This window comes from Cervus canadensis, chromosome 7 (assembly GCF_019320065.1).
Source record: "Cervus canadensis isolate Bull #8, Minnesota chromosome 7, ASM1932006v1, whole genome shotgun sequence".
Lineage (NCBI taxonomy): Eukaryota > Metazoa > Chordata > Mammalia > Artiodactyla > Cervidae > Cervus > Cervus canadensis.
This window is the reverse complement of record NC_057392.1, coordinates 56,952,581-56,965,692: the sequence shown is the minus strand read 5'-3', so window position 1 is coordinate 56,965,692 and position 13,112 is coordinate 56,952,581. Positions and strand designations below refer to the sequence as shown.

Below are 13,112 nucleotides of genomic sequence, written 5' to 3'. Positions count from 1 at the left end.
CGCATTTGCCTTTCAAGGCTAGACATGATGTTAGTCATTATTTTTTTTTCCCCTTGGGAGTCAACCATTCGAAGGAGGGAGAAGAGAGCGGAATATGGCAGGAATGAGATTTGGAAGTTTCACAGTAATGGACAGGAAAGCCAGGAGGGGCAGTGTGAGGGGCAAGGAAGGAGGCTTGGTCTCCACAGAGAGGTTGCTGGGTCAGAGGAAGTATGAAAGAGCCTGATAGTCATATGTGTGTGTTTTAAGTAGGAAAGTAGAAGCCCAAGGAATGCTAGTAACTTTTAACCTGTTCCCTCTTTGTAAAATGAGATATACGATGCTGCCTTGAGAAATAAAGAAAATAGCACAGCACCTTGCAGATGGTGTTATGATGTTATATAATCATACACTATGGTTTCAAAAGTAGAGTGCTTACCTTCTCACAGATGACTTACTAAACCATGACAGAGACTGAGGACTATAAACCATGGCAACGAATCGCAATTAAAAGAGGAGCATGAACTCCTGAAGAAGTTTAAGAAAAAAAAAAAAAAAAGCTGTTTGACTATTTGAATTGATAGACATTTTCTACAACAGAAAACTTGAGTTTAATTAAGCTCAATTACAGAAGATGGACCCATAAAGCCATGATGTCCTATGAACAATTTCTGGCAAATAAGGGCTACCTTCCTTATTGCAAAGATTTCTTTCATTCATTCATCCATTGATTCATTTGTTGAGCATCTTCCATGGGTCAGGTTCCTGAAGGTGCTAGGGATATGCTGATAAACAAAATAGACATGGTGGTCCTTTTCCTCATGGCATGCATAATTTAGTGAGGGATCTGACTTTTAGCATCTTCCGATAAATGTAATTAGAGTTGGACTAGAGTCTCATAGTCCACTTAATTTAGGTCTTTCCATTTATGGAGAAGGACCCTGAGGCCCAAAGGAGTTAAAGGAATGGCTTGAGGTCTTGAAGCTGTTGATACTGGAGAGGAAAGGAAGGAAGAGTGCCCCCAACTGTCATCTCGATCATCTTCCACATTGACAGAAATGGGCGATATTGCATTCACCCACTATGTTCATCAAAAAGAGGACATAAACCCTGTTTTCAATGAAAACAACAAAAATACCACACTACACCTGATTAAAAGAAAGTGTTCTAGAACAAAAGAACAATGGATAACTAATACCTCTGGAAAAGAACCAGGCAGACCAAGAAAGAGGCAACCAGATGGATCCCTTCATTGGCTGTGGCCAGTTTACTTAACATTATTTTATCCAATCTTCCAAACCCAGTGAGAAAGCTACTTTCATTGTCTCCATATAAGAGATAAGAAAAATCAAGGCTCAAAAGGTAAACTGCCAAAGTCTCATAGCTCTAAGTGGTTAGTATACCAATCAGTTGTCAGTCATTCCATTATATTGCCTCCCAAATGGAATCTGAGCATAAAGAACTAAATCAAAAAGGGATTAAAAGAAATACGGAAAGAGATGGAGAAAGAAGACAACACCAGAGAAGCAGAAGAACATTACTTGCCAGTTCTCGGGGTCTATATCCCCGTGTTTACTCTGTACTCTCCAGCTGCTGACATGCCTGACACATCTGAAGCCACTCAAGGACTTACACTTTCTCCTGTCTCTAGGTCCCCAAAACGCCCAGGTTCCCTCCCTCACTCTTACTTGCAACTAATATATCTTGATTCTAGCGGTTTCTACTTCTTAGTCCTTGCTTCCCATCCTAGTATTCCATCTATAAGATCTCATTCCCCTTCTATTGTCCAGCTAATCAAAATCTTTTCAGATAACTGCAGGCACTGTGGAAGACCTGGCATCTACAGCCAGTCACTGACCAGCCAGATGCCACACTGTTGCTGTGGATACCGTCGTGCACCCCCAAATGCCCCGCCCCTCCTGAAGCTCCTGCTTCCTCCTAAATGCCACCTCTGAGACAAGAACATTGTGAGTGAGCTCTCTGGACTTCTATTTGACTATCAGAACTCTGTTAAGGATCCGTACACAAATGAGAGTCTCCGTTTGTCTGGGATAGGAAAGATGGGTTGGCTGGCTGATAAGATATGTCTACATCCGTGGGCATGCACTACAAAGTACAATGCATTGCTCTGTAGACCACCATAACACCGTTTAAAATTTAGACAGGATGCTCACAAATCAACTAACTTAATTTCATAGTTTCTTTTCTTACTAGGAAACTCCTTGGAAGATTTTTCTATCTGACACCATGATAAAACATTAAGCCTGTGATCCTAGCCAGTGTAGTAAGTTAAGAAAAATGAATAAAAGGAAAAACGAGAAGGAAAAATAACTCATTCATTTATTCCAAGGTGGGTACATAGAAAATATGAAAGTATCCACCAAGTATGAGAATCAGTAAGCTAACTTACCAAGATCATTCGCTACAAGGCCAGTACATAAAAAGAATGACTTACATCCACAGTAACCTAAACAGTGTAAAATTTAAAAAATACATTTACTGTAGCAACAGATAGCATCAAATACCCAGGAACACATCTAATACCTAGGAACACATCTAATAAAAGACATGCAAGGTAGCTAAACTGAACTATAAAACCCCGAGGAAAATCAAAGAATTCTAAATAAATAGAAGAATACATCAGTTCACAGGCTGGAAGGCCTGATACTACAATGACATTAATTCTTCTCAAATTTACCTATAGGCTCAATATAATCCCAAACAAAATCTCAGTACTCAGAAATGAGAATGAAGAAATTACAATCAAGTTTTAACAGGGACTCTCACAAAAACCCTAAAAGCCAGATACTACATGACCCCATTTATAATAACATTCAAAAGGAAACAGAATTATTCTATGGTGTTCCAAGTCAGGATGGAGGTTACTCCTGTCTCTAGGGGTGGTGCCTCTTTAGGGAGCACGTAGAGTCTCCTCACTCTCATAAATTCTAGGTCTTGATCTAAATGCCTGTACCATTTGTGAAAATTTATCAAGCTACTCTTGTTATGCATTATTTCAGTTGCTTCTATTTAAACAAACAGCCCTGGGACTTCCCTGGTGGTCCAGTGGTCAGGACTCCACGCCACCAATGTAGGGGGTGAGGGTTCGGTCCCTAGTTGCGGAACTAGGATCCTACTTGCCTTGGGGCCTGGCCCCCAAAAAAGGCAGCTCCTGTCCTGGTCAAACAGCACCACTGAGTTAACACTAAGATTTCTTCGTTTTAGAAAATCTTTCTTCTGTGATGGTGGAGAAGCAGTCTTTCAAGAAATAACCCAATTGTTTCAAAATAGAAAAAAGTAGATAAACTAACCCATTCAAGAGAAATAATAATTCCCTCTGACAAAATCTGTTTCCTGCCCACAAGTACAGGCCTGTGGATTCTGTCCAAGGCAGCTATGATGCCAGTGCTGGCAGTGAACTTCACTACTGCAGCGCAGAGCTGCAAAACAAAGGAAAACACTTTTGTTGAATGTTATGATAAATGACAGTTTGAGTCAAAAGGAATTTTTTCAGAAAGACATAAACCACCTTGTCTAATAAGCCTTTCCTTTGGTGCCTCATGATCGTCAAAGTTTCAATTCGCCACAGCCTTTATTGTGAATACGTACGGCATTTATGTAATAGATACTGAGTGTCAGAGAAACTGCCGATCAGTTATGCTGTGGTCTGACCGGGGCGAAACTAAGCCAGTCCTACTTCTTTGGCTTCACACAGAGGCTCCGCCTGCTTCTCTTAGGTGTTGCTGTTAGGTTTTGTTTTGGGGTTTTCCTCTCCACCTTCTTCAGTTTCATTTTCATTACCTTCATCTAGAGCAGACTCATCTGTCCCAAATCAGCGTGCAGGCCTGACCTCAGGGCAGACCTTATTTGGTTATGCCTGACAGCCATGATCTTGCTGTACACGGAAGGTTGTGTCTCATGATGGAAGTTGACCAGGACACTAATACCTGCCTCCACATGGCACGTCCTTGCGGTTATGTCCCAGTGCCAGCCCATGTCTCCAGAGCCTCTCACAGCACTTGTAAACGAATGTGGTGCAGATGTACACGGCCATGGTTGAGAGACTTCTGAGGATTCCCAGAGCCATAATCCTACAAAGAAGCTTCATCCCTCAGCTTACTGCTCTCTCTGACACCAGCGTTGGGTCACTGTTCCTTTCTTAGACCACTACCACCTCACCTCCTTTTCCTCCGGAGTAAGGAATACGTACTGTGTAGTTCCAAGAATGGTGGCAGGGGGAGCCCGAGACACCTGCCTGTACTGCTCTTTGGTTGTGGCGGTGAGTAGAATACCAGGCAAGAAGGCAGAGAGACATGTCAATTTAAAAATGACGTTGGCAAAATAGAGCACTTGTGGTCTCTACTCCCCTGATTACTCCTAACTTGTCAGGGTGCCCACAGCCAAAGACCAGGGGGCTTTAGGTCACTAGATGTGGTGTCCCTTGAGTTCTGCATACAAAGAAACCCCAAAAGACCTACTTTCCAACATACTGCTGACTTTCCTTAGTGCTGGCCTTCCTTGGACAAACTCTGAGACAAACCAAAGACAGACAGTTAGTAAGAAAAGGATAGACAGGCTGAGGTTTATTTAAGTTTTACCATATTACTAAAAGTTGGAAGTCTTTATTGTAGTTTACTACTACTCTGAGTAGATTAGAAACCATTTCAAACATAAAACATATTCCTAATCTTGGTATTTCTTGTAATTGCTATAGCAAATGACAAGGACAGGAGATAATTCCCTGTTCTGGGAACCAAAAGAGGTTCAAGGGAGATTAAGTGGACAGGTTCTGGCACTTAAAGAATATCTGGAAAAATATCTGGATGCCTTTTGGATTTCTAAACCAAATAAGAGACATGCTCAAACCCGTCTGAATGGGTGGTTAGCACTGTTTCTGCCTGGCAACAGTTTCCAAAAATAAAAATTTGAAATGTTATCAGATTTAGGGGCACAAGTTCTAAAAGTAGAATTGGTGGAGATACATGGGACTGCCATTTTCTCTAATATCTGACAGTGCTAACCTTTGTAAGCATAAATTAAAAAATTGAATGTAGCAAAAACCACCCATAAATAGTAAAAAATCAACTATTTAGTAAGCTGTGCTAAAAACTGTAAGTCCCTCAAAAGCCTTCTCTTCAAACATGCACAAACCTCTCCATTTGACTCACCCTGTTCTTTCACCAGTGTTTCAAGGTCAACAAAATAACATGGATATGAGGTGAGAAAACCCACAACATAGGGAATTTCCAGGCCTAAATTCAGCATTTCTGTGTGTTTGTGTTTCTATATATCCATTAAATATGTATCCTAAAAAGTCAACTACAAAACAGCTGGCCAGGACTCTTCAAAAAAAAAAACAGAAAAACAGTCAGTGTTACTGGGGGGAAGACGGCAAGGTGGGCAGATTCTTGTCCGAGATAAAAGATGTAACAATAAGCTTGATGTACAATTTTTATATCCTAGATCAAAAACAATATTGATATCAGTTGTAAAAGACAGCTGGGGAATTCTGAGTATTACTGAATAAAAGTTAATTTTCTTAGACTATGTAGAAGAATGTCCTCAATCTTTTGAGATGCACACTGAAGTATCTGGGGGTGAAATGTGATAAAGCTTGCAACTTTCCAATAACTTGGAAATAAAATATAGAGAAATGAAGTAAATGTAGCAGTGTGTCTTGAAAAAAAATCAATAAAATGGCTATTATATCATCTCCTCTGAGATACTTGGAGGAAAAAAAACCTATCTTATGGTTGACTAAACAGGTCAGCAGACGTGCTAACAACTTCAAAACCATGCCCTTATACATGAAGGAAGTCACCTCTGGCCTATTACCAAACCTGAAGACTGTCCTGTTTATCTGTACCTTTTACCATGTTTGGATAATACAGCCCCAGGAATCTAAAATTACACAAGGACAAATGTTGTCATACTCTAACATCTAAGCCAGTGGTTCTCAAATATTTTTTTGGCCCTGGCCCACTTAGAAAGGAGAAGGGAACACCCCAGAGAGGGAAAAATAAACTGCCACTGTTATCACCATGACGACTGTCCATGCCACCTCTACAGCTGCTGGGTAAAAAGACCGCAATTACATAAGTACAAAATAGTAACAAAAGTAAAATCGACCAGCAGTTCCGTATACACATTAATAACACATTTAACAGGAACTAAAACAGAAGCTCAACTCAAGTTCACAAAGCATTTTTGGCAAAAAAAAAAAAAAGAGAGAGAATGTCCACTCCTTGTGAATGTATGAGCATAACAGGTTTAGAACACAACCAGAAGACAGGACAACTCAGATTTCATCCCCTGAGTCCTCAGGAGGGCACCCTGCACCAACCTGTGCAGGTGACAGAAGGAATGAAAGTTCTCTTCCCCAATGTTCTCCTTCATGCTTCCCTCTAAGCAGCTGGTTTGGCTCCTTCTGTCCAAAGAGGTTAAGCACGGCCAGTGCCCAGAGAGGAGGTTGGAAATGGGTGACCTGGTCTTTTGGTGCCATGAGCACTTGGGGGCGGGGAGAAAGGCACAAGAGTTTCTGGGGGCTCCAATTGGCCCAACCTAGCTTATTAGGATAAGGGATCAGAAAAGAGTGGAGCTTAAGACCTAAACTGTGTTAAGTCTGTTGGCTTGGGGAATCCTCTGTGCATTTGTCTTGGGAATCAAGAATGGCAGCACGACTCTGGGCTGGAAAAGCTCTCCATATAACTCATGGGAAATATGACAAACGTCTGGTACAGCCAACACCTGGGTGAGCAGACCACATCTAGGGGCTGAGATTTCCGGGTAGGTTCATTCTGAATCTCAAACAGCAAGAACAGCTATATTTGTCCTGGGCAAAGTCCTACATGGAGAAAGCAAGGTTTCTGTTCTGGGACAGAATTTAGTATCAGTAGGTATAGGAAAAGATCTCTTCATGATTGTCACAGCAATAGTATTCCAGATTTTAAGTAATCTGTTTTCCATCATACTAATAAATTTACATAGTTTAAGAAATCAAATAAAACTACAAGGTTTATGGTGAGTAACAATAATAATCAGGGTTTTAGACTAGAGATTAATCATGGAGGTAGGGAATTATAGTGTTGATTATTCCAGTTTATTACTTCCTTGTTTCTCAGTGAGGACCAAAGGACTGAATATTAATTACCCTGGTGGTATATCTCAGGGCCCTAGGGTAAAGAATCAACCCTGAAGTAGCAGAATTCATCAATTAACAACTATGGAAGTCCTCCCTATATGGCCAATACCATCTTCTGTACAATAAATAACACAAAAGCCACATTAGAAACTGATAAAGCTAGTTCCTAGAACATCTGGTGCCAGGAATCAGATTTCTTCCATGTTGCAGGAAAAACCTACAGTCAGCAGAAGACAGGCTTCGGGAATTGGGGTGTGGACAAAAAAAACCCACTCTACTTCTCATGATTTAGAGCTAGAAATTTGGGGTAATATGGTCGGCTTGAGAAAAACATCTTTGAACTTATTATCGTGACATGGACTACGGGAAAAGGCTATCAGATCCAAGAAATAGGGTTAGAATTACACAGTATTGGAACAGGAACAACCCAACAGCAAGATTTGAATCTTGACGACTCTGCAATGAAGATGGCTGTGGAATACCAGAGTGAAATAATAACCTGCAGAAGTAGAGCTAGGTCTTGCTACAGTGGAAAAAGAGGTGAGGGAAGAAGACACTTCTCTTACTTGGTAAAACCTCATTTACTCTTATGAGTATCAATACTTGGAAATTCTAGGGCAGGAACCTTTGGGGGAATGTAAGTTCAGGAATACTTTGTTGGTGAGTTTATATAAAAAATGATAGGCACTTAATTGAAAGATGGTATGACATTGGGAATTTGGGATTAATGCACGTGTGTGTGCATGCATGAGTAGTCACTCAGTCGTGTCCGACTCTTTGTGACCCCATGGGACTGTAGCTGCCAGGCTCCTCTGTCCATGGGATTCTCCAGGCAAGAATACTGAAGTAGCTTGCCATTTCTGCCTCCAGGGGAATCTTCCCAACCCAGGGAACAAACCCGAGTCTCCTGTGTCTCTTGCATTGCAGGTGGATTCTTTACCAGCTAAACCACTGGGGAAACTGAGAATTGGATGTGTATATACTGCTATATTTAATATAGATAACCAACAAGAACCTACAGTATAGCACAAGAAACTCTGCCCAGTATTCTGTAATAAACTAAATGGGAAAAAAATTTTAAACAGGATACATGTATATTTATAACTGAATCCCTCCGCTGTACACCTGAAACTAATGCCACATTGTTAGTCAATTATGCTCCAATATAAAATAAAAAATTTTAACAAAGGTATGGAGACTGTCTCCAGAGAGACCCCTATCAGTTCACAAATGGGGTGGGCAGAAAAACAGGGTTAGCGGGGACATGAGATTACTTCAGAATTCTGAAAATGGAAACCTAGAGGTCTTGAATACAAGTTTAGAAATGAAAGGAAGGAAAAGGAGCTTAAAAAGAAAAAAAGGGCCCAACTTTGAAAAGGTATAAATAGCATCAGTAGAGAGCGGTATCTGAAGCTCCTAGGAGGTCACCTGCAAAGGCGGTGGAATTTCTCCCGGGAGACAGGAATTAAGAGTTATTGATAGAATATCTCCCACCTGGGTTTTAAATTAGACAACAGAATTGATACCACGAAGTTAAAACCATGCTCTGTAAGCCCCTCTTCCATTTTGTTTATCAGGGATGACCCTAAATCTCTGCTATAGACTCAAGCTGACAAGAGTGATACGGATCTAGGTTGTGTCCTCGACAAGTACTGGGCTTGCCAAATGCTGCTGTCTCTGGGGGAAAGGCTTCACGTGGGGCTGGTGTTTCAATGACAAGAAGCTGCAATGCTCATAATGGCTCTGGAGAGTAACATGCTGCTAAATTGTGTTTGGGCGGGATTGCTGCTGCTAAGTCGCTTCAGCCGTGTCTGACTCTGTGCAACCCCATAGATGGCAGCCCACCAGGCTCCCCTGTTGCTGGGATTCTCCAGGCAAGAATACTGGAGTGGGTTGCCATTTTCTTCTCCTATGCATGAAAGTGAAAAGTGAAAGTGAAGTTGCTCAGTCATGTCCGACTCCTAGCGACCCCATGGACTGCAGCCTACCAGGCTCCTCCGTCCATGGATTTTCCAGGCAAGAGTACTGGAGTGGGGTGCCATTGCCTTCTCCTTGGGTGGGACTGGTGTTATGGTATTTTATGCTCTTACTGCTCCCTGGAATGTGAAATATATGACACAAGATATTAATATCTTGGAGATATTAGATATTAATATATTGGAGTTCTCAATGGAGAACTGCAGCTCTGAAGATACCAAAGCTCCAGCTTCAGGAACCCCCAGGTTGTAGCTTCTGTTAGACCTCCAAACAAAGCCCTGCCGCTAGGGTAAAAGCAGGAAAAGATAAGTGGCAGTGTTACTTATAAAGGGATTTTAATTTCTCTGTGAAAAAGAGGAACTGACTGGACAAGGGGGTTGTACTTTATAGGAAAGGTCTTTATTGGGGCATTTTTATTAGGCTGGGATCTTAGTTGAACTAGAATGTTTATATTTTCTAGAGGCTTCCCAGGTGGTGCTAGTGGTAAAGAACTCACCTGCCAATGCAGCAGACATGAGAGACATGGGTTGGGTCTGGAAGATTCCCTGGAGGAGAGCATGGCAACCCATTCCAGTATTCTTGCCTGGAGAATCCCATGGACAGAGAAGTCTGGTGGGCTACAGTTCATGGGGTTGCAGAGTCAGACACGACTGAAGCAACTTAGCATGCACGCATGTTTATGTTTTTTAGTAAAGTCATATCGGAGAAGGCAATGGCACCCCACTCCAGTACTCCTGCTTGGAAAATCCCATGGACGGAGGAGCCTAGTAGGCTGCGGTCCATGGGGTTGCTAAGAGTCGGAACCACTAAGCGACTTCACTTTCACTTTTCACTTTCATGCACTGGAGAAGGAAATGGCAACCCACTCCAGTATTCTTGCCTGGAGAATCCCAGGGACTGGGGAGCCTGATGGGCTGCCGTCTATGGGGTCGTACAGAGTCGGACACGACTGAAGTGATTTAGCAGCAGCAGCAGTAAATTCATATAATGGGGAGGAGAGGTGGGTGATTTGGAGGTTTGCCTCTGTTAGGCCCAGCTCAATGACTAATTACATCATTCCACCAAGTTTCCTTCCTCTTCCACTGCCTCTTCCAGCAACAGCAACCACTGGCTGAAATACCATTGGGCAAAGATGAAAAACTAAATTTCGCCCATGGAAATCAGTTTGGCAGGTCACTGTATAATGTACATTTGCAACCCCAAAGGTAGAATTGTACCACCCAGGCTGACCACTCAAAATGTGTGTGGGGTCCTCTAGTCTCCAGGGGTGCTCCAGGTTCCCCCTACCTCGTTATTCCCCACTCCAGAGAGGAAAAATCATGACCCGAGTCAAGGAAGATGCCCAAGTCCTAAAGGGTGGGCAGGGGGCATAGCTTTGGCTAGGAAGACAAGGGGTCCTCCAGGCTATCTATTTACCTCTTCTGCTGCAAGGGGCTGAAAACGCTGGGAGAGGCTGGGAAGAGGTCAAAGTGATGGGCTAAGCACAGGGAAGCCTGAGTGGCCAAGGAGTCCTCAAGGGGGACCTGTGGGCCAGGGGCGAGTCTGCCAGGGTAAGGAGGTTACTGCTCATGTCCTTGGTTATCGACTAGGAGGACCAGTTTCTAACTGGAATTTAGGATATTGGCCTTATCTTTTCTTCACCTCTACTAGTACTAACAGTAATGACAGGTAGTTTTTTTTTTTAAGGATTTCTATTCTAAATCTGGCTAAAATAGATGAAAAAAGACTCTTTAGTACTTTTTTATCCTCCCAAAAGAAGTGGTCATGTTAGTAAGAGGAACCCACCTTGGATGAATGCACTAAATCAGGGATGTCCTGACTTACAGAAGGGAACTGCAGGTCAGAAAGAGGACCTATTATTGAACAGTTACATGTCCTCAGCACAAAACTGCATCTTTCAAATAGTCATTTCTAAACAGAAAACGGGTGTTCTCAAATAGGGAAGATAATCTAATGCCACTGGTAGTAGACAGGTTGGCTTTTTTTACCTAGATGAACTAGTTTCAGATTTACTTCCTTCAAGTTCACACTCTTGCCACACTTCAGCATTATTCTTGAAACAGCTTGGATTTGTGTAGTTCCTTTTCTTCCAGCGACTCATTTATCCTAACAATTTAGGGCTGTTATTTTAGAATTCCGAAAATGGAAACCCAGAGGCCTTGAAGAGTTAGAAATGAAAGGGAGAAAAAGGAGCTTAGAAAAGAAGAGCCCAACTCTGACTGAAGTAGGGCTTGCATATTAGATTCGGGGCTCTGCCATTAGAGAATGTTGCACAGTATGTGTATTCTAATTGCATCAGAGTGTCACATCCCCAAACTCTGGGCTGTGGAGACACCAATATGATAGACAACTTCTTTAACTTTCACCATCAAGACAGAGGCCTAGAGAGAGCCCTGTTCTCCCAGCTCTGTTGGAGACAAAAGGCTGGCCTCCCCTACTGTAGGCTTTCCATCAGCCACAGCAGACTCTACCATGAGGGGCTGCTCACGATGGAACACATCGTCAGGAAAAGGGGGAAACAGGGCAATCCTCCTGAATAGAGAAAAAAAGTGCAAAACAAGCCTCCTTTAACAGCCCTTCTATAATTTATTCCCAATTCATTTGATTCTCATCCAAACTGGCATTAAAGCAGCAACAATACTTGAAGTGGGATTTAATCACTGTGGAAAATTTTACCTTCAAGTTTAAAATTCATCTTAAAAATGTGACAGGAGGAAACTCAAACCCTAAGGAAAGTGGCTTCCCCTCCGAGAGAACCATTCCCCTCTATCTGCAGCTTTGCTGCTCCTAAAGGCAGAAACGTATCAAGTGTGTCCAGAGTGCCTACACTGTGACCTCACCCCTCGCACAGAGTCTTACTGGGGTACAGCGTTAGCTGCACAAAATCTAGAGGCAGCCTGGGAAGAATTGGCTAGTGAATGCACTTTAAAAGAAGAATCAGAAAATGAAAAATGGCCCTAGCTCGTTTTTTTTTTTTTTACCTATTCATCCCTAAGGTCACCCCAAGGACTCTTAGAACTAATGTTACAGACTTACCTCCCTGCAGGCTGGAGGCTGGTGTTGGGGGCTGCTGAACAACAGGGTAGGGAGGGAACAGAATAGAGTGGTGGTGTGCAAAACACATTTCCCCTAGGGTTGGCTGCGATCAGAGAAGGATGCTGTGGCTCAGGCAGAGGTGAAGAAACAAAAGACAGGGGTTCTCTGCTTTTGGACACCGACAGCCTAAGAGAAATTGGTTGCTTCTTGCTTCAACAGGAATGGAAGTTGAGAAGCAGGGACTATGTTTAATATGTCAAAATACAGACTACATTAAAGCCCTATGCTGCTATCTCCTTATTCCCCAAGAAATAAAGATTTCAAGACTGGTGGGGAAGGAAAGAAAAGGAAGCAGTGTGGGGAGGAGCAGAAATGTTCTGACTCTGAGTGTACCCCCAGCACAGTGACATGATCACCACTGAATTATTCACTACTAAAATTCAGATTAGGAAATGTGGGGTAGGCCTTCCAGGATCTGGTCTTTACTGTGGGCAGCTGAGTAGAAGAGACATCCCCCCTCTCCTTCTCTTCTACCTTTTCTATGGGAAAAGGATAAAAGACCCTCATTAAGTGCCCTTTCAGGCAATTACAAAGCATTTCCAGGCACTCGGCTGAAAAGTGTTTATGTCAGCTAAGTCCTCCTCAGCCCCTCTGGAGAAGCAGCACAAACACCAGCATCCTCTTACACAGCAGATATCTAGGGTTACCTCCTGAGAGGTTTCAAACTCTCATAAAAGGACACTCTGCCCAGGCCTGTTCTTTTTTTTTTTTTAATAGGGAAAGGAAGACATCCTTGGAAAACCAATTTATAGCAAAGGAAATATTTCAGCAAAAAAATCCTTACAGCAAAACAGAAATGCAAATAGCCTCATTAGGTTGTGAGGATGAAGAGCAGGAACTAAGAGATCTAAGTTGAAAACCCTGAGAAAATGACACCGGATCATTACTATCAAGTTTTGTTTTCATTTTTAAGGGACTG

The 13,112-nt window shown here is 42.4% G+C and overlaps 1 protein-coding gene across 2 annotated transcripts in view; it reads right to left on the bottom strand.

Annotated features, from left to right (window-relative positions):
- The window catches only part of ETV5 (ETS variant transcription factor 5), a 57,975-nt gene that overhangs the window by 33,012 nt on the left and 11,851 nt on the right, over positions 1-13,112 (bottom strand). The window lies entirely within an intron of this gene.